Source organism: Myodes glareolus, chromosome 2 (genome assembly GCF_982192425.1).
Source record: "Myodes glareolus chromosome 2, mMyoGla1.1, whole genome shotgun sequence".
NCBI lineage: Eukaryota > Metazoa > Chordata > Mammalia > Rodentia > Cricetidae > Myodes > Myodes glareolus.
The window spans coordinates 117,414,003-117,435,995 of NC_142027.1; the positions used below are offsets into that span (position 1 = coordinate 117,414,003).

Here is a 21,993-nt window from a genome sequence, read left to right on the forward strand (position 1 = left end):
TGTGTGTGTGTGTGTGTGTGTGTCCAGCTGTGTCCATTTCCTGTGATTATTCTCTCTTGAGCCTTTGTTGCTAGGTAGCTGGTACATCTGGCAATTGCCAAGTTGAGGATAGGAAGGGCACATGGGGGTGATGGGCAGCTGGATAGGGAGGGAGACTGGACAGGGCTGAAGGACCCAGGCAGCTCAGAGCTCTGCAGAGCGGCCACACTCTCTCCATCCTTAGCACTTCCTTGTGGGCACATCCAGTCTGCCTCCACCTGGCTGCAAGGCCCTGGACCACCTGCAGGGGCAGACCCAGCCCCGGGCCGCCAGGGGAGCTCTTCAGCCCTGAGCCCCGCATCAAGGTCCCCGGCTCCGCCTCCATTTCTGCCCTGCTTTTGACCAGGGCTTCGTGAGAGACGCTGCCGGCAGGGAAGGGACAGAGCCATCTTGGGATGTATGTGTGCATGCGCGTTTGTGTGTGCACACGTGTGTGTGTGTGTGTGTGTGTGTTAAAACACTGCCTTTTCCAAGCTCTGGCTACTGTTCTCTGGCTGCTGGCTCTTTGCGTGCTCTCTCTCTCCCTCCTTCTCTCTCTCCTCTTCCTGCAAACATTAAATGAATAATTTCTTAGCTGATTCCAAGCGGTGCCCACACACCCGTGCCCTTCAGTGTTGATTGGATCCCTCTCTGGATCTCTCTCTCTCTCTCTCTCTCTCTCTCTCTCTCTCTCTCTCTCTCTCTCTCTTTTTCTCCTCTCGCTCTCCTCCCTCTCCTCTCTCTCCTCTCTCCTCCCTCCTTCTGGCCCCAGTTTGTAATTTGACACAGTGCACTGCAGAGGCTCAGTCTCTGTCTCTCTCTGGGAGCCCGGGAGGCTGGGCACCGAAAACATCCAAGGTAGGCTGCGATTTGAGATTTAATTTTTTTTTTCTCTCCTAAAAATAGCTTCTGTTCCATTCACCTTTCTTCTTAAGAGCCGCAGTGGCCTGGGTGACAGGGGCTTAGCGGGGGAACTCTTTGCCCTGGTGAAGTTTATTTTCCAGCATTGGGAGGATGCCCTTCGGCACTGGGTGGGCAGTGGCGGCTGCCGAGGACAGAGGCTGCAGCGGGTGACGCTTGGTGTGGGATGCCACTATGCTCCTGTCATCTTGTGGCTTGCCACCAATGGATCCTTGTCAGAGTGAAGGGAAGGGCTGACTGGCTTCTCTCCTCTGTACTGTGTTGGCGATGGCGTTGACGGTGGCGCTGTGGCTCTCCCGGTCTTCTGGGGGCCCCCAGCCTTTTCGAAAAGCCCCTCTGGGCAAAGTTTGACACCACGACTGCCGGCGCAGAGCCCTTTCAGAGGGCAGGAACTCGGTCTTGGTTTCAAACCGAACGCCTGGGGCCTGGGACCGACTTCCTGGGGGGACAGCGCAGGAGGGAGGGGGTGGACTCGAAGCATCCCAGCCGCTCCACCATCCACTGCCCACGCGGACAGAAATGTGCAATGTGAATTTGTCAAATAGTGTCCCAGAGAGAGTGGCTGCAACGGTTTGTTTGTGGAGACAGATGTTCTCGGCACAGCGTGTGTGTGTGTGTGTGTGTGTGTGTGTGTGTGTGTGTGTGTGTACACAGAGGCCTTTGGCTAATCGAGACTCTACCCTCCACCTAGAAAGGCGGACTGTGCAGGTTTACAGTGACCTGCCAGGACACTGGTGTGGACAGAGCCTGAAGGAGGCGATGGCTGGCTGGGACCTCTGGGGGAGCAGTTTGGTTCTGTCCCCAGGGAGAGCATACTGACTGCCCCTTGAGCTGACCGAGAGTTGATGGCTGGGTGATCAGATCAGGAAGAGAAGAGAGGAAGGGGAAAAGAGGGGAAGAAACAAGAGGGTGTGAAGAAAGGGAGAGAGGGAGAGAGGAAAGGAAGAGGGGAGAAAGAATCAAAGAGGAACATACTAGAAGAGAAAGGAAAGTATGGAGAAAGAAAAGAAGGAAGAAAGGAGGGAGGGAAGGAAGGAGAGAGGGAGGGAGGGAGGGAGGCAGGGAAGGAGCAAGCACGGAGGGAGGCAGGTCCACTGTGGGTTGTGGGGACTGGATTTGGGGCTCCCTGGATTCCCCTGAAAGTCTCTCTGTGTTGTAGATCCTCAGGGTATTGGTGGCCAGGGTTGGGGGAGGCAGAAGGTCCTACCTCAGTACAGACCCTTCTGAAGGACCCTGAAGGAGAGGTGGGTGGGAGCCAGATTGTGTCAGGGAGAGGGTACTGTCACAGATGGAGCTGCCTAGGTGGAAGAGGGGGTGGCTATGGATGTGGGAGAGTGTGGTGGAGGAGGTGGTGCCCACGGCCCTGGGCCTCTGTGGCAGGTGGTGGAACCATTTCTCTGCCCAGTTCTGAGCTGGGAGCCGAGAGCTGGGAACATCTCAAATGAGCCCAGGTGTGGAATGGGACCAGCATGAGACCTCAGAAACCTGCCCCAAGCCCCCATTTCTTCCAGCCTTATTGCAGTCCCCCCCACTCCAAACTGGCTTCTTTTTCATCTCGACAACTGCTGGCCTTCAACATTTGTGGTTCTGAGCTCCATACAGAGTGGTTCTTCAGGGGCTTGCATGACAGAGACATGGAGTTTAGGGCCCAATGACTGTCAGTGGCTCAGGACCCAGGGCACAGAGCTCAGCTTTTCCAGAAGTCCAGGGTAGAAGGAGCCGCTGGCCGTTTACCCTCTGCTCTCGCTGTCAGCGTGAGGGAAGATGGGGAGATGGGAGAACCCCACAGTGCTTCCCCCGGGTACAGTGGCCATGCTGGGCTCACACGCCTATCTGCAAAGACACATCAGGCTTACGGACAGCTGTCCTGTAGATATCAGGGGCATGATTCAGGGGAGGGGCAGAGCATCTACCTCCCTAAAAGTTCCCAAAGGTGGCTGCAGGTGCTTGGGGACCCCATGTGAAGACCCCTGAATCAAAGGACAAGCCCTCCAGCTTACTCAGCAACTCTGGTGAACATTCTCCATGCTCTCTCAGTCTTTGGCGGGGGGGGGGCAGGGGGGGGTCACAGACAGAGCACCATCACAAGCCATGTGAATACCATGGAGGGCACGGAGGCTTAGAGGAAAGTGGCCTTAAGTCTCCTTCGTGCCCAGGCAGCTCCCAGTGGTGCCACAGCGAGTCGGGGTTCAAGTGCACGGGCAGTTTGACTGGAGAGCCTCTGATCTATGGGGAGGTTTGAGGAGGTGCCAATCTCCAGAGGGCTCCGCCACATCCCTCAGACCCGTCCTGAAAACAGGGACAGCCTTCCATTGAGCTCCCCGCCTTCTCTTTATCCCTCACCTGCGTGGAGAATGGTGCCGCTTCCTTGTGATGTGGGAGAGGCCAGTCAGCCTTGGGGAGCACCTGCCGTTCTTGCTGACCTGTTGTCCATGGAAGGGTGGGGCCAGCACCTCTCTCTTTCCGTTTCTCCTGTCTTTCTCATCTTGCCTCCATCTCCCTCTTCTTTTACCCAACTCCACACTGTCTCCATGTCAGCCAAACCCTTGCTCCTGTTTGACATGTGACCTTGGTTTGGGGTCTGTACGAAATGGCCAGTAGGCTTTGTCTTCAGGCTGGATGACTATGAACGGGTGTGCGCCAGCCCCCGGCTGGGTTCTGTTGCCTAGAGCGAATCTGGGCACTGCTGCATTATACTCCACAGTGTCTGTCACTCATGCATTAGGCCCCTTTCCCCCAGGAAGGGTGCTGAGACGTCTCCAGAACCCTGGCACACACTAGGGTTCTTGTGGCTCCAGGTGAGCATTGCTCTGGGCTGTATCTCAGAGTGGTCAGTGTGAGCGTATACATCCCACGTGCTCTAAGGAATGGCTTCCTGGTCTTCTGACACACGGCGCTGTAGCAGTTTTCGGTCACTGTAGCGGTTCCCCTTCTACCTTGTGATGCCTGCTCCTCTTATTTCTCTTAACAGTATAGGAAGCACTTCAGTCCCAAGCTGAGACAACAGGAAGGACAAAGGGACAGAGGGAAGGGATCCCGCCCCCTGCTCTGCGTGTTAGGGACAGGGCTCAGTCATAGATGCTGAGACGGCACTGATACCACAGCTGGCTGCTGTTACTGGGGGGTGGGGTGGGGACAGAGACAACGGCTTCCTGGACACGATGAGTGATTGTCACTATGGATGCGGAGTGGCCCTGGTTGATGCTGGCCCGTGTCAAGGAGCGTTACTTGCATGTGGAGCTCACAGGCTCTGCTTGCCCACTTTACAGGTGGAGACGAAGCAGTTTGTTCCAGATCATGTGACTATGAGAGACCAGCCCATGTTCCACATCTAGGTCTCCTGAACTCCAAAGCCTGTTGTACTCCAGCCCCACCGTGCCCTTGGTGTGACAGTGGCACTCAGTAAAAACTGACCCTGGACCCACTGCATGCTCCACTCCACCCCTGGAACTTTGGAGAGCACGCATGTTCAGGGCGTGGCTCCCGGTGCCTAGAGTAGGTGCGAAAGGACAGCATAAAGAAAAAAGTCATTCATCCATCCATCCATTCATTCATTCATCTATTCGTGTGCATGTTTATATGCGTGAGTGTGTGTGCATGCCATGGCATGTGTGTGCAGGTCAGAGGCCAACTTGTGGGAATCAGTTCTCTCCTTCCACCCTATGAACTGTGGGGATTGAATTCAGGTTGTCAGACTTGGCAGCAAGTGCCTTTACTCCCTGAGCTGTCTCAGTGGCATGAGGAAGAGAGAGAGAGAGTGAGAGAGAGAGAGGGGGGGTGGTTAGGGATGGAACCCAGGACCTTGCACATAGGAAAGTACTCTGTCCCAGGTCCTCACTCTGGGGGACTCTCGGCAGTTTGCTCTAGCCACACCCAAGTCCCTCACTGGGGGATTCTAGGCAAGCACTCTACTCCTGAGATACAACGCTGGCCTGGTCAGAGCTACTGCAAAAGCAGAGGTGTGTGTGTGTGTGTGTACAAACCACGCCCCCTTCCACTTTCCTGTCTTGACTGCACATTCCTTCCATCTAGAAGGAATATTTATTAATATATTACTGATATATAATATATAATATTACCAATATATAATTACTATATAAATATTTATTTAGATCCCCCCAGCTCCACCCAGGTTTGTCCACCACTGTCCTCTTTCCCTTTGCATTGAAGTTTGCTTTGATCTCTCTTGCTATGGCCTTGGCCTGAGATCCCCTCATGGGCTGTGACTCATGTCCGTGGCCTCCTGCATCCATTTTGATCTTCAGGCCACTCAGCATGGCAGAGTCCTATGAAAGCAGGTCTAGCCTGCTGTGTCATGGAACCCTGTCATATCTAGTGTCTGTCAGAGCCACTGTGGGGTCCCTAGAGGTCCCTGGGCATTGGTGATGTGGCTGTGTTCATTCTTTCTCCCTTATACCTTAGCCCAGAAGCCTCTACCCAAAGCTACCCACTTGTCCAAGGCTCTGTTCAGAGGTCATTTCCTCTGAGAGTCTTTGACCTGCAGGATGCCCAACCTGACATCTCTTCTCTCCCACTCTCTATGGGCAGGGCTGGTCTCTTTGCTCTCTGCTGCCTCCTGGTGGCCTCTTTCTGTATGAGCACTGAGCACAGGGCACAGATGTCTGGAGCAGGGTCTCCTTGTTCCCTGGTGCCCTGCAGCATTCCGGCAGGGAACTAGACTTGTGGCGGAGGTGACTTCCAAATTGTCGGCCCATTGCAGCTCACCCCGAGGCCACTAACTGTCCACAGCTCTGTGTGGATCAAGCCAAGCTCAGCTCTAAGACAGAGAAGTTGACTGGGCGGGCCCCGACGTGTAAACTCAGATCTTCCGCATTTTCAGTTTACTCAATCCTCATGGGTTTCTGGGGTATTGGAGCACAAACAGAGCTTAATGTACACTTGTATCCCCAGCGGCAGGAGAGATGAGAGAAGTCCTTGCTGGCCTTTGGACCACTGAGGTTCTCCTGTGAATTCCACTGCCATCTTTGAGTGACAGTCACAACAGGGCACCCTCTGGAAGCCAGACCTGTCCTAGAGGCTTCATTCCAGTTGATCCAAGGACCGCAAAGGCAACAGCTGCTATGTACTGAGTGCTTGCTTATACTGAGTATCTTTCTAGAGCACTCTCGTTCCTTGAAAACACTACGAGGAAGCTACACTGTGTCTTGATAGTGGAGAAACCAAAGCAGAACATTCTGAAAGAGGTGCCTGTGGTCCGTACCTAAGGACCCTGTTTTGCCACCAGACTCACCTGGGAAAGGTCACTTCTGTGGGTCTCATGCTTGGAGCTGCTTCTGCCGACACCATGGGGCCCTTACAGACCTGCTGTGCCTGATGCCGGGTTAGTGATGCTCACTGTGGCCACAGCGCCCAGTTGAACTTGCCTAAGGGGTTGGGCAAGGGAATTTTAACTCCTCAGGTTGGAAAACTAAGACAGTTGACTGTGAAAAGCTGTCAGGACAGGCCACTGTTGTTATTGAGAGATCCAGGTGGGGAGGTCCCATCAAGACAGGAATGGGGTTATTGGGAAATATCTGTGGTTTCACAGCTGCTGCATGGGCCTGCCCAAGGGGATTTGATCCAGTGTTAGTTGGGGTTTTTATTGCTGTGAAGAGACACACCTTCTTATGAAGGAAAACATTTAATTGAGGTGGGCTTAGAAGTTCAGAGGGAAGCATGAAGGTATGCAGACAGACCTGGTACTGGAGGAGGAACAGAGAGTTCTACATCTGGATTGTCAGGCAGCTGGAAGAGAGAGTGATACTGGGCTTGGCTTGAGCTTATGAAACTCCAAAACCCACCCTCAGTGACACACTTCCTCCAACAAGGCCACACCTCCCAATAGCGCCACTCCCTATGAGCCTATAGGAGCCATTTTCATTCATACCACCACAATTCCTACTTGTTCCCAGCAGATAGACACATGCCAAATTCCTCTTGTGTTGAACTTTGCTCTTTGGTGGTAGGGGCAGCACAGGCCTTCTCACCCTGGCTCAAATGGCGTCTGAGTTGCCCCCTCTCCTCCCTTCCCTTGATCTCAGTGACTGTAGCAGCTGGATAGACTCGCCCTGTCCCTGGGAAATCCCTGGGACATTATTCACAGAAGCGGCGCCCTGATGGCTGGTGCATTCCGCTGTGCTACCCAGTCCTGGTGAGCCCAGGATGCTCCAGTCCAGGCTACACTAGGCTGGGAGCTCTGGTAGAGGGGTTATGCTAACAGCCCACAAGTCTGACCCTAAAAAGTGTGTGGACTTTTGTCCCCTGTGAGGCACAGCCCGGAATTTCTGCAGCCCCTTCTGCAATGTGTGTGACTTTTCCTTTCTTACAAGCTACACTGTCAAGAGCGCATGCAAAGCCAGTGACCAAGGTGGGATGGAGTGATCTTCACACTTGTGACTGATTGTCTGTATCCCTGTGTCCCCATGAGGGGTGGGTTGGGGAGAGGTAGCTGGAACCTTTGTCCCAGCCTGAGACTCTTCACTGGCATCATCAGCCAGGCCCCTGGCCATGCCTGGCCTTGCCCTAGGTGTTTTTGCTGTCTTGGCTTCTTCTCTGCTTCGGGCTTGGGGCTCCAGCTATGGAAAGCGGGTGTGGGGAGCAGCATGAGGCAGCCAGGGAATGGAACAACACCAGGATGCTGCCAGCAAGCCTCATCGTCTCTCCCTCTATCTTCCGGGCTCCCGCCCCATGGCATTCCAGGAGCTTTCACATGATCTTGGGTTTGACAAGAGGCAACGAGACCACTGCGGTAGCCTGGCTCTTCTGGCTGATTATTCCAGGGATAGCTGTGTCCCCACTTCAGCATGGCTCTATAGCTCATTATCAGGGGGACATGGGAACACACGGTCAGCACAAGCCAGTGTCCCAAACCCTGTCTCTGACCTGCATTCTCTGGCTAAGGGTCATGAGACTATTGCTTATTCCCATTGGGATCAGGTCCTTCGGCTTCCACCCTGGAGACATGGGTATCCTCAGAAGTTTCCCCAAGCTCCAGTGTCGCTGGCTAGCAGTGCAGACCCCAATAACGCCACTTTCTCTACCTTCGGCTCCGCTCCTACGCCCATGTGAAATCCTGCCTGCGTTTTACTGACTTTATCTGTTTTCAGTTAAGTGTGCTTTTTAAAGACATGCATAATTTAATATAATTGCAGATGAGGGCTATACTTGAGAGCAGCACATCACCCCTAAATAAAGTTAATGTATATATGGCACAGCTGTGATGAGTGAGGGGGTGCCCAGCCTTCCAAGTCTTCATCCTGACAGCAGGCCTGTGCCCAGATGCCTACTCTAATGTTTATTGCAAGGTCAGCCTGGGAGCAGCTGACAGCGCCACACTCCCCAGACCTTCAGAGCATCCTTATAAAGCAAATGCATGGGTTGAATGCTGGCTCTGGGGTGGTCAGATCTTGGTGTGTGTGTGTGTGTGTGTGTGTGTGTGTGTGTGTGTGTGTGTGTGTGTGTGTCTTTATTCTGCCTCTTAGGGAGCAAGCAGGATGCAATCATCTAATTAAGAAGTTGGGGGTGAGATCTGAGACAGAGGAAAACACTCCCAGAGCTGTGGGCCACAGGGGCAGGGGTGAGGTGCTGTGGCTACCTGAAGACGTTGGAGGCAGGCAGTCCCCAGAGGTGGTCCCCAAAGCCTGTGGGCACTGTAAGCACGATCATATCTTGAGTGTTGGTATCTATGATTTCAACAGCGAGAAGCCTTGGTCTAGTGCTGTTCCAACTTATTTTGGAAGCCCAGTCTTTATTCTCATCCACACTGTGTGGATGGAGAAACTGAGGCATGGAGAGGTGAATCCCTAGCTGAGACTCCACAGTCAGAAGGCAGTAAAACAGGGATTTGAACCCAGGCTCTTCACCACGGTGAACACAATTGCCAGAGTTGTGGTGAGAGGGAGCCGGGGGACTCTTCAGGGTGATCTATGACACAGGATGGCTTCTAGACTTAAAAATTTAAAAACTCCCTTTTAGAGGACATTTGCTTTTATTTACTTAAAAAGTTAATTATTATTTTATTAAAGACTTATTTTTTGTGTATGAGTGTTTGCCTGCATATACATTTGTAGTGTGTGTGTGTATGTGTGTGTATGTGTTTGCTGGTGCCAGAGGAGGCCAGAAGTGGATGTCAGATTACCTGAAACTGGAGTTACAGGTGGTTATGAGCCACCATACGGGTGCTGGGAATCGAACTCGGGTACTCTGGAAGAATAACAGTGCTCTTAACTGCTGAGCCGTCTCCCCAGTCCCTTCAATTACTTATTTTGAGACAAGACCCTATGTATTCCAGGCTGGAGATGATTCTGCCTTTATTTCTGGGATGTGGTTTTCCAGTCTTTATTTCCTGTCTCTTCTCTGGGGGGCTGGGAAAACATCCAGGAGCTTGTGTTCATTAAACCTGGGCTTTTTCTAATTTGGTTTGATTTGGTCTGATTTGGATTGTTGCATCAGCAGAGAGGCTTATCGGGGTACAGAAACTTATCAATGGAGTTTTATGTAGTGCTGGAGATGGAACCCAAAGCTTCAAGCATGCTAAGCAAGCACTCTTCCAACTAAGCTGTATTTCCACACTTGATTTTTTAACCAAGAAGTTGGGAGTCAACAAAACGGCTTAAGGTGTTTGCCACCAAGACTGATGGTCTGAGTTCGATCCCAGGACTTGTACTTCAGAAGGAGAAAACTGACTCCCCAAAATTGTCCTCTGATCTCCACATGAATTCTGTGACATGTGTGTGCACACACACATGATAAGTAAATCATTTGATGTAGTTAAATATTAAAAACAAAACAGACAAACCAACCATGTTGGGAGCTGGCTTGGGAAAGTACAACTGGAAGGGGCTGTGACTTCTCTGTGACTTTTGGGGTGATGCAGGCACTTGATGTTTTTGCTCAGAAGGAAGCTTTTCTAGGCAGCTCCTGGGCACAGAAAGGGAGAGGTTTAAGGGGACTTTATACAAGACCCTATGTGAGTTGGTGGGGTTCATCTTTCTAGCCTGCTCTGGAGACCTATCCCCCACTTCTGCCACATTCAGAAGGCCTCTGTATTGCTGAGGATTTAAACTCTGCCTCTAGATTTCTCTTTGCTTCCAGAAGTCTTTTTTTCCTCCCTGCAGCCCCTAAGCTCTGTCTGCCACTATAATCCTATTTTACTTTCTTCTCCCCCGACAAACTCCACTTAAAAGCAAGCCTCGTGTACACTGTACATTAAAGCTATTGATTCTGACTCACAAATGTAGAAAGCCACCAGACCCCAGAGGAGGCCTTGACAGTGTGTGTGGAATGCTAATCAGGGCTTGTGGTGGCAAGTCATCCGGGGGCCTCAGACTTCTGTGGATCCGATTAAAGATCCAGGACTGGACAGGGACAGCAGTCACCCAGCCTGGCCACCCCAGCCCACTGAGGCAGCAGAGGGTGGGGAATGAGCAGAACTGAGAGTGAGTGACATGCACTTTAAAAGCTTGTGATCACTGATGGTCATTTTTTTTTCCCCAAGACAGGATTTCTCTGTGTAGCTCTGGGCAACCTGGAACTCACTATGTATGTAGACCAGGCTGGCCTTGAACTCAGAGATCCGCCTGCCCCTGCCTCCTGACTGCTGGGATTAAAGGCACATGCCACCACCGCCTATTCCTCGATGGCCATTTAAAAACACTCTTTCCACTCAAATTCTAGAACAAGGTGGTTTTCAAACACCAACGGCAGGCAACAGTTTTCTTAGAGAATTAGGGATTCTTGAGAAGACCTAAGTGAGTTGACCTGGGACTGGATGGGTAGAGTGGACCCTCTTGGATGGAGGCCTGCAGGAGGCCAGTGGAACAAGAAGCAAGCCTCTCTCTGTCGGTTAGCTAATTGCTGTTCAAGGTTCTCGGCGGGACCACTGGCAGCCGGGGTTACTTCTGGCTTCCAGACCTTGGTGGAAAACCGAGTTCTCCTGGCCGTGGACTTTGGAACAGCAGTGTTTCATGGCAAAGAATCCATTGCGGCAATCGTTGTCTTCTCTGGGCCCTTGATGGGGAAGCAGACGCCCTAGACCGCACTGGCGTGCACAGACTTTTTGTATCTGGGTCTGGGGGCGGAGGAACCAAGACTTCAGTCCTGACGCTAGAGCTGATTCTAGCCTTCCGCCTCCGCAAACAAAGCCGCACACTTCCTCCAGATACTCCACCCACTGTGCACACACACAGACGTGCCGATCTAGCCCTTGATGAAATGTGCGGTCATTTCTTTGTTAACTGTGGTGTGGACAGTTTTGGAATTTTCCTAGAAGCGCTGCGCAGTTTCAGCTGCTGAGAGGTCTAGCTTTCTCTGCCCCTTGTAGTATAAACCGGAAACTTTGGGAAGTCCCAGAACTCTTCCTTGCTGTGTTGCTGAGGAGGGAGGTCTGCGGCCTGCAGGCTCTATTTTCTGGTGTTCCAACCCCCTCTAAGAACAGAATGGGCGTGGCATGTTCACCTCACAGGGCAAAGGGTTTATCCTTAGCAAAGGGAGACACGGGGAAAGGTATTTATGGGGGACATCGCCATCCCCAACATTTTACTGAGAAAGTGAGTGTCTGTGGAGAGGAGACTCAGGCCTACCAGCACTACAGTGGGAAGCCTGAGGACTTTCCTCCCTGCCTCCTCCCCAGCACTCTGGTAAAGTGGGATCCTTGACGCTGTAAATCAGGGGACAAGTCCCAGTTTAGAGGTGAGCACTGATTAAGTTAAAGCCAAGGTCACGAACCTTCCTCCCTGAGCGCTGTTTGTTTCTTATTTTTAGCGTCTTTGTTTGTGACGCCTTTGGGAACACACGGATAATCTCTGTGGGCGGTTTCGATTTTTCTCAGTTGTGTTGACTTTTCTGACGCTCCCCTGGGATATGCAAATTAGACCCCAGCGGGGAGGGGCTTCTTTCCCTTTTCCTGTAGCCTTAATTTTTCCTAATTGTCGCGTCTCAGGGCTGTGTCGCTGCTCCAGGGGCCACCTACGCTGGTTATGGCTATTGATGACGTCGTGATGCATGCTAGCTGGGGGAGTGTGAGGGCCCCTCCACCCCCACCCATCACACCAGCTGTGCTCAACAGCCTTCATGGGACCTACATCTCAATCCAGGGGTGTGACCTGCTGTTGACCAGGATGGTGCTGGGGTCGGGGTGGGGGTGGGGGTGCGAGCAGAGAGAAAATGAAGATGCTGAGATAGAGAAAAGGCCTGGGGTGTCAGGAGATTTATTTCTGTAAACCAATGTGGGCGCCTTTATTAATTAAAATGTAATAAATTAAAAGAGAATAATGGACCTGTCAGGCCACCGTTTGTCATCAGCTGCTCAGAATCAGGCAGTCACAGGGCTTGTGATAATCAGAGGGAAGAAAGAAGCTGGTGGGGAAACAAAGACGGAGCATGGTGATGGGGTTTGGGAAGTTGGGGGAATCTTTGGCAGATCCAGGCCCGGCCAATGGCAGTCTAGGCCTAGGTTCACATTCAGCCCCAGGCCCACATTCAGCCCCAGGCCCACATTCAGCCCCATCACTGAGAACTCCAACTCTGTGCCCCTGGATTGAGGTTAGAAGCTTCCCTTCGTGAGAAGAAGAAATTTATACTCTGATCCTGAGAACATATGGAACCTTCCAGGACAGGAGTCCAGACAGCCCCTCCTTTCTGGAGGCCTCACTTTTTTTTTTAATATTGATTTTTTTTGGAGCTCTACATTTTTCTTTGCTCCCTTCCATGCCTCTCCCCCCCCCCCCTTCTTCAACCCTCTTTCAAGGTCCCCATGCTCCCAATTTACTCAGGAGATCTTGTCTTTTTCTACTTCCCACGTAGATTAGATCTATGTATGTCTCTCTTAGGGTCCTCATTGTTGTCTAGTTTCTCTGGGATTGTGGTTTGTAGACTGGTTTTCTTTTTTTTTTTAAAAAAAATATTTATTTATTTATTATGTATACAATATTCTGTCTGTGTGTATGCCTGCAAGCCAGGAGAGGGCACCAGACCCCATTACAGATGGTTGTGAGACACCATGTGGTTGCCGGGAATTGAACTCAGGACCTTTGAAAGAGCAGGCAATGCTCTTATCCTCTGAGCCATCTCTCCAACCCTGTAGACTGGTTTTCTTTGCTTTATGTTTCAAAAACCACTTATGAGTGAGTACATGTGATAATTGTCCTTCTGGGTCTGGGTTACCTCAATCAAAATAATGTTTTCTAGCTTCATCCATTTGCCTGCAAAATTCAAGATGTCATTTTTTTCTGCTATGTAGTACTCCACTGTGTAAATGTACCACATTTTCCTTATCCATTCTTTGGTCGAGGCACATTTAGGTTGTTTCCAGGTTCTGGTTGTGACAAACAATGCTGCTATGAACATAGTTGAGCACATGCCCTTGTGGTATGACTGAGCATCCTTTGGATATATACTTAAAAGTGATATTGCTGGGTCTTGAGGTTGCTTCCTAATTTTCTGAGAAATCACCACACTGACATCCAAAGGGGTTGTACCAGCTTGCATTCCCACCAGCAATGCAGAAGTGTTCCCTTTTCCCCACAGCCTCTCCAGCATAAGTTGTCATCAGTGTTTTTGATCTTGGCCATTCTTACAGGTGTAAGATGGAATCTCAGAGTTGTTTTGATTTGCATTTCTCTGATGACTAAGGATGAGCATTTCCTCAAGTATCTTTCAGCCATTTTAGATTCCTCTGTTGAGAGTTCTCTGTTTATGTCTGTACTCCATTTTTTAAATTGGATTATGTGATCTTTCGGTGTCCAGTTTCTTGAGTTTTTTATATATTTTAGAGATTAGACCTCTGTCTGATGTTGGGTTGGTGAAGATCTTTTCTCATTCTGTAGGCTGCCATTTTGTCTTCTTGAACATGTCCTTTGCTTTACAGAAGCTTTTCAGTTTCAGGAGGTCCCATATATTAATTGTTTCTCTCGGTGTCTGTGCTGCTGGGGTTCTATTTAGGACGTAGTCTCGTGTGCCAATGTGTTCAAGTGTACTTCCCACTTTCTCTTCTATAAGGTTCAGTGTGGCTGGCTTTATGTTGAGGTCTTTGATCCATTTGGACTTGAGTTTTGTGCATGGTGATAGATATGGGTCTATTTTCATTCTTCTACATGTTGATATCCAGTTATGCCAGCACCATTTGTTAAATATGCTTTCTTTTTTCCATTTGATTTTTTTTTTGCATCTTTGTCAAAAATCAGGTGTTCGAAGGTGTGTGAATTAATATCTGAGTATTCGATTTGGGTCCCTTGGTCCTCCTGTCTGTTTTTATGCCAATACCAGGCTGTATCAGTACTGTAGCTCTGTAGTAGAGTTTGAAGTCAGGGATTGTGATGCGGAGGCCTTACTTTTTAAGGACCCAGAATTCACCAGCTATGTTCTTGCTGTGGAGGCTCTTGCCCAGGGACTCATGCCTGGAGCATGCTTTGCTTTCAGAAAACACTCCAACTCATGACTCGAAAACAAAACAAGCAATTATTATGCTTTCTTAGGAAAAGTCTTTCCTAGTTGAGAAATGTAGATACCTTTGTACTCCAGGTAAACAGAGACTCTTAATTTTTTTTTAAAGTGTTTTCCTTCTGACTCTTCCCTGTTGTCTAAAGAGTTTCCCATCTCAAAAGTCTAACTTTTGTTTCAAGACAAGGTTTCATTCTGTAGACCAGGCTGGCCTTGAACTTAGAGATTCACCTGCTTCTGCCTCCCCCAGTGCTGGGATTGAAGTCATATGCCTCCATGCTGGCCCTACAAAATGTAACTTTATTTTTGCTTTTGTCTTTTCCAGACAGGGTTTTTCTGTGTAGTTTTGGAGCCTGTCCTGAAACTTGCCACATAGACCAGGCTGGCCTTGAACTCACAGAGGTATGCCTACCTCTGCCCCCGAGTGCTGGGATTAAAGGCGTGTGCCACCACCGCCCGGCCAAAATGTAACTTTTATGTGTGTACTTTGCTCAGTTTCTAGTCACCTGGTATGCTTCTTGTAGGTTTTTTTTTTTTTTTTTTTTTTTTTTGTTAACTTGACACACCTGGAAAGAGGGACCCTCAACTGAGGAATGATCTCCATTGATTGGCTTGAAATCACACACCTGGGACATTTCTTTTTTTTTTTTATTTACTTATGTATATGACATTCTGCCTCCATGTATGCCCGCATTCCAGAAGAGGGCACCAGATCTCATTATAGATGGCTGTGAGCCACCTTATGGTTGTTGGGAATTGAACTCAGGACCTCTGGAAGAGCATCCAGTGCTCTTAACCACTAAGCCATCTCTCCAGCCCCCTGGGGCATTTCTTAATTGATGACTGAAGTAAGATGACCCAGCCTACTACTGAGCATGCCAGCAGGAGCATGTTCCTCCATGGCCTCTGCTTCTGTTCCTGCCTTGAATTCCTAGCTTAGCTTCCCTTGATGAAGGACTCTTAGCATATAAGCCAAATAAACCCTTTCTTTCCTTCCCATGTTGCTTTTGGCGAGTGTCTCACTACAGTGACAGAGAGCAAGTGACAGCACCTGGGAACTTAGGAAAAGGAGTGATGTTTACTGGGGGGGGGGGTGTGCGGGGAGAGGGAGGGAGGTACGCTCTGTCCGCTCTCATGCCTACTTTGTTTCATTTTCCTTTGGCTTAGGAAAGGAACCGCATGCAGGCGTGTGTAGGGTCTACAACCTTCTGAGGGCAACTGGGAAGACCTCTCATGCTTTTTCCATTTTGAAAATGATATGGCAGAGCTGGGAAGACGGCGTAGCGGGTTAGGCGCCAGCTGTGCAAGCAAGACCACCCGAGTTCACTGCTCAGAACTCATGTACAAAGTATCGGGTGGCTCGTGGCATGCGTGTAATTTCAGAGCTGAGAAGGTGGAGACAGGTGGATTCCCACATACATATACATACACCCATGTACCCAGTCATACACACACATACCTACACATACACACACATATATACACATACACACATATAGAGCGAGTGAGTGAAATAACCGGCCTGTTAGAAAGAGGACAGTCCTTCTTTACGGGAACGTCTTCTGGAGGGTGCTCTTTAATCTTATTAGTGACTTAAACCTTTGCTGCTTGCTGGGAATCTGGACTACCCAACCCCCCACCCCCTGGTGTTCTGGCTCGCCCTGGGTCCTCCCTCTCTGCTTCTCTCTTTGGCGCCCTTTTTGCTTCACCCCTTCCTCTTCACCATCCTTCTGGATCCCAGCCGGACTTAGGGGCCCCTCCAGTGGCATCCAGCCAGCTGGCGGGAGATACCCACTTGTTGGTGTTGGAACACATGGCCTCGCCCTTGTGGGCCCAGCCAAGTGATAACTGTCCTAGCTGTGTGTGCCGGGCCCTGAGCCAGCACTGGGTTATTGTCTGCCTTGTGTCGAGTTATGGTCTTGGCAGACTCTCGTCCTCCTGCACAGCGATGACCTCTAATCTCAGCAGATTCTTGAATTTATGCTCGGCCCTGGCCCATGAGGCCCTGCTGTTGGGACCAGCAGAGTGACATGAACCCAACACCAGGCCCCTTGTCTGAGTTTCTGTCTCTTGCGGGATGATGGGAAGGTGACAGTAGCCTCATGGTTTCCGTGGGTGCATCACACTTCAGCGTCCTGGTGCTTCTTGTTTGTGACACCCCCATGGCTCAAGCAGCCCCTGGAAGCGGAAGGTATCTGTCACAGCTCTCGGTAAGATGATGAGAAAGATCTGTGATGGGTGTCACATGACCCCAAATGAGACTTCATTCAGAAGGACACTAGAGGAGGTGGGCTGGAGGGCACTCTACCCAGGACAGCTGCAGGGACCTCCAGAGCCAGGCCTGATGTGTTTTCTCTCTGGAGAGAAGGACAGTGGGCTTGAAACAATGGTATGGGAGGTAGCTGGGATGTGTAGCCAGGTGAGCCACAGACCCAAGGCTGCTTCCTTGGAATGTCTATCCTGGGGGACTGTAAGTTCTGTCCATGGCTCCGTCTTGGGAACAACCACCTGGAGTAGAGTATGGCTCTGTCAAGAGGCTCCCCTTGTCTCTTGAGCATCACACAGAAGGGTCCTCTTGGCAGAGAGGACGGATTTGCTGATGCAGAGGGAAGTCAGGCCCTGGTACCTGCATCAGGCTGGCAGAGTCCATGGGAGTCAGGGATGTAGTGAGATAGAAGAGTCTTACCACTGTGTCGCTGCCTCAAGCTTCCAGGGCAGAAATTTATCTTCTCATGCTTCAATTCAAGGTCAGGGGATTGGCAGGTCACGCTCCTTGGTGGGTGGGTAGGGAGGGCGGGGGTCCTTCTGCCCCTATCCCAGCTTCCGGTGGTCATCAGTCCTCTGCACTCCGTGGCTTGAGGCCACATCTCTGTGCTGTCACCCTTCTTCCCGTGCATCTGGGCTCTTGCTAGGGACATATTGGCTAGCTGCAGTGGTAGCCTGATCTTCACGTCTACTTGAATTAAATCTGCAAGGGGCCTGTTGCCAAGTGAAGCCACAGGACCCTTGGATGACGAAGGCACTGTCCCACCCACCATAGCCAAAGCAGCTCACTATGTAGCCCAAGGTGGCCAAGAAAACTGTGATCCCCAAGCCTCCAGTGATGGGATTACAATCATGTGTCAACAACACCTGGCCAATAATCTCACCTTAAACATGCATTACCTGCCATGTGGTGGCACACGCCTTTGATCCCAGCACTTGAGGGGAGGCAGAGGCAGGTGGATCTTTATGAGTTCGAGGCCAGCCTGGTTTACAGAGCAAGTTCCAGGATAGGCTCCAAAGCTACAGAGAAACCTGTCTTGGAAAAAAAAAAAAATACTAATAAATAAAACAACCCTCCAACACCCACGCCCCCAAGCCTCCTCAAAACCATGAATTGCCTAAGCCTCTCATGACCCTAGAGTAATTAGCAAATTGATAGGACTCACCATTTCTTAAAAAAGATATTGTAGTAGGAGCAGCAGGCAGCGTTCCCGCAGCCCGGCTCCCAGCTAGTTTATACCCAAAATAATTACACGGAAACTGTATTCATTTAAACACTGCCTGGCCTATTATCTCTAGAGAGTTAGTTACTGGCTAACTCTCACATCTTGATTAACCCATTTCTAATAATCTGTGTAGCACCACGAGGTGGTGGCTTACCAGGAAAGATTCAGCATGTCTGACCTGGTGGCTGACTCCATGGCGTCTGCCTCATTACCCTCTTCCCAGCATTCTGTTCTGTTTACTCTGCCTACCTAATTTTCTGTCCTAGCAAAGGGCCAAGCCAGTCTCTTTATTAACCAATGAAAATAACACATAGACAGAAGACCCACCTACATCAAAAAAGATATAATTTACTTACAAATCTTTTGGGGGCAAATAATTTTGTTATATTAGGGCAGTTTGTAGCTAAAAGATGGACAGTCACACCTGTAGCACCAGAACCCTGTGGAAATGGGTCTTTCCTCTCAAGATTTGTTTTTTAGTTGTGTAGTCTTTTGAACAAATGGTCATGTTTTGTTTGGGTGCCTGATGAATCCAGAGAGGGTATTGGATCCCCTGGAACTGGAGTTTAGGCAGTCATGTGTTGCCTGACATGGGTGTTGGGAACTGAACTCAGGGCCTCTGTGAGAGCCATCTGTCCAGCCCTATGGTCCTGCCCCTCTAAGCACAGCCACAGTGAGAGGGCTTCTTGTTAGTGTGTGATCCTCCACAGCATGGTAAGGCCTAAGCAGGGATCAGACAGTGCTTTCCATGGCAGGGGTAAATCCAGCCAGGCCCCTCCATGCCTCTGCGGGATCCACCATCAAATGCCAAGTGTGCCTGGTGCCATCCACCATTTTCATTTTTGACGCAATGTAAAGGGCCACATTTTCTCAGCATATTGCAACTTTAAAGATATAATTTTACTGTCAGTAGCTTCTATGAACTGCCCCCAGTGAGCAACGCATTGTGGGGACTTTAGTTGCTCAAGTAGGTGTCTTGCTGTGGGTTAGGCTAATGCTCACAGCAGGGAATGGCCAGAACTTGAAATGGCTCAGGCCAGAGGGTTTGCCGCACCATGTGGAGGTGCAGGAGCCGCAGGTGTGAATTCCTGGTAGCCATTCGGGACCATGTGTCTTTTCCTATGGCTTTACCGTGTTATAGGACCCCACATCTCCACACTGAGCTGGCGGTGGGAAGAAGGCTTCTTTCTAGTTTTCCTTTGTAGTTGTGGCACCTCTCCTGCTGATGCAGGAATGCTGGCTGAGTGCTTCCAAGGCTCCACAGGACAGATGTGGGCTCCACATTTGTAGGGACACTGAGACCTGTCCTAGCCACATGTGTATCTGTAAGAAGTACTGCGGTCTGGGGCTGTCACATGGGGGAAGGAATGGGGAAAGAATCAACATTTCTTAATTACAAGTGCTTGTAATTAACACCCTTGACCTTCAATTCATCTGAAAGCATTGCTTAAACTCGGCTTGTTAGCTCCACTTAAGGAAACTTCAGCAGCACATTGATAGAGGCTGAGGGTGGAATGGAGGGTCCCTTCAGGGAGCCGAGGGGCCAAGGAGCTGATGTAAGAACACAGTGGGGGATGAGAACTTCTGGAGCCAATGGAGGTGATGGCTGGACAACCCTGGGGATTCCCAGAGTCACTGAATGATTAATCTGCAAGGCTGTCATGTGTTTTACTGAAAATCATCTTTGTGGAAGGACATGCTTTATTTACTCAGTTATTTCTTTTGAAAATTAGTTCTTTGAGAGTTCAGATCTCCTCCCCACCCCCACTTCGCTACCTGTCTACCTTTGGGGGTTGCTTTTTTCTTTTAATTTTTTTTTTTTTTAAGACCGACTTGCATTGCCCAAATATTCTTGGCCGTGTGGTCTTCCACTGGAGAATGGTCAGCTAACTGGGGACTATACTCCTAGAGCAAAGTATCTCTCCCAGCAGCAAACGGTTGCCATTTGTTCCATGGATAGGGGTGGGGTTGTGTGCCCAGCCCTCCTCTGCATGTTGGGACTTGTTCAGGCTTTGTGCGTGCTGTTGGGATTGCTCTGCGTCCCTGTGTGCGGCTTCACGGCTTTGTCCAGGAGAGATTTCCTTGCAGTTATCCACCTTCTCTGGGTCCCACGCTCTCTCTGCACCCTCTCTGCGGTGACCCCTGAGCCTTGGGAGCAGGACAGTGGTGTTTGCATTCCCTTTAGAACCGAGCATTCTGAAGCCTCTTAGAGTCTGTGCTTTGTCCAGTTGTGGATCTCTGTGTTGTTCACCAATAACTGCAAATAGAAGCCTTTAGGATGAGGTTTGTGTTGGAGCTACCGTTCTACCACTGTGAAGAGACCCCGCAACCAAGGCCACTCTTATAAAAGAGAGCATTTAACTAGGGGGCTTGCTTACAGTTTTAGGAGGTGAGTCCATTATTATCATGGTAGGGAGTGTGGTGGCAGGCAGGTATGGTGCTGAGAGCTTTACATCCTGATCAGAAGGTGGGGTGGGGGGTGGGAATGGGAGAGAGGGAGGGGGGCCCAGGTGTGGGCTTTTGAAATCTTAATTCCACACCCAGTGACACTCCTCTTCCAACAAGGCCACACCTCCCAATCCTTCCCAAACAGTTCGACTAACTGGGGACCAAGCATTCAGACAGCTGAGCCTATGGAGCCATTCATATTTAAACCGTAGGTTGAGAGATGCATTGATTTCCCTCGGAGAGTTTGTTCCTTCTGAAGTTTCTCTTGCTTGCCCTTTCAGTATCCTGACACACACAGAATGTGAGGGACAGCCTCCAACCTCCACAGCAATAACCAGTGAAACATTTTACCAGACATATTGTGTGACTCCCCCACAAGGGGCAGCAGAACTGGACCAAATGCCTCCTGAGAACCCCTGCCCTTGAGGCAGACAGTCATGAATGTGTGTTGGCTGAGACTCCTGTGTGGCCAGCAAGTCTAGTGCCTGGCTCTCTGTCTGCCCTTCTGCTCCTTGCTCCTCCTTGACATGCATCTCAGACATGATCCAGGTGTGTGGACTGTCCTCACTCCTTGCTGAAGCGGTGCGGTGGTGAAGTGGTCTGTGGAGAGGGGTACAGGCTCTTTCTAAACTTTGCCATCTCGTCTGTGAAGTCACTGTAGGTGAGACCTCACGGCCATGAGGATCCTAGCAGAATGGATCCCAGAAGAGGAAACATTTATTCTTAAAAGAGGCGGGACCAAGACAGGAGGATTTCCACGAGTTTGAAGTTACCCTGGGCTATATTGTGAATTCTAGGCCAGACTCAGCTTGAGTGTGAGATAATGTCTCAAGCAAAATAAACTGGGTGGTGGCTCATACCTGTAATCTCAGCGTTTGGGAGGTCAAGGTTGGAGGATTCCTGCAAGGTCAAGGCTAGCCTGGGCTGTATAGTGTCTCTGAGGTCAGCAGGGGTCCCAAAAAGCTGGAGGGGGAAAAAAAAGTCAGGCCAGGCCTCTTTGCCTCCCTGATTTTTCTAAGTTAGGCCATCTTTGAGTACTCTCTACTCTCGACTTTCCACAGGTTGCTCAGGGTGCGGCCTATGACCAAGGAAATTCATTTTCCCACTTGGGCCTCTTTTGTCCATAGAGAAGTCTTGCCTGTCTTTCTCATGTTTAAAACCATTCACAAATCTGGGTGGATCTGGGTGGAAAGTGAAGTATTTCTCTGTGCAGTATTTTGAAGTAGGGCATCTCTCTCCCTCTCTCTCTTTTGAAAAGGGGGTCACTCACAGCATTTCTGTGTGAAGAAGTTATGTGAGGAGGGGTGACATTGCCACCAGCACTGCCCTATCAGAATGCTGGAAGCCTCTTCCTAAGAAGGCACTGCCATCCCAACCTCTAACATCATTACGGGGTCTCCAAAGAAAATACAGATTTTAAAAGAGGCTTTGAGATGAATGTCTTCCTTGAGGCCCTTTCTCAGGGATTGATGAACTTGGGTTCATTCTGTCCTCTGGACAAATGGTTTATCAGACACCAGGTCCTGGAGCAGCAACCCCCTGTCACCTCTGGGTTGGGCCCTGAGCTCACAAAGAATCAGTCATGCTGGCTCTAGCCTGCCTGGAGACAAAAGGACTCGCTCCTGATGGTGTACGAGGTACCAGTTGGTCAGATGCCCTTCCCAGTCTGGTTGATCCA

General features: G+C 50.2%; 1 protein-coding gene across 6 annotated transcripts in view; it reads left to right on the forward strand.

The window, feature by feature from the left end:
- Window positions 1-426: 426 nt before the first annotated feature.
- The window catches only part of Rimbp2 (RIMS binding protein 2), a 190,343-nt gene continuing 168,776 nt past the window's right edge, over window positions 427-21,993 (forward strand). For 2 of the 6 annotated variants that reach the window (XM_087903610.1, XM_087903611.1), the window contains exon 1: window positions 427-876. The gene's annotated coding sequence lies outside the window, so the exon portion shown is untranslated. The remainder of the gene's footprint in view (window positions 877-21,993) is intronic. The other 4 variants (XM_087903607.1, XM_087903614.1, XM_087903613.1 and 1 more) reach the window with 4 other exon arrangements.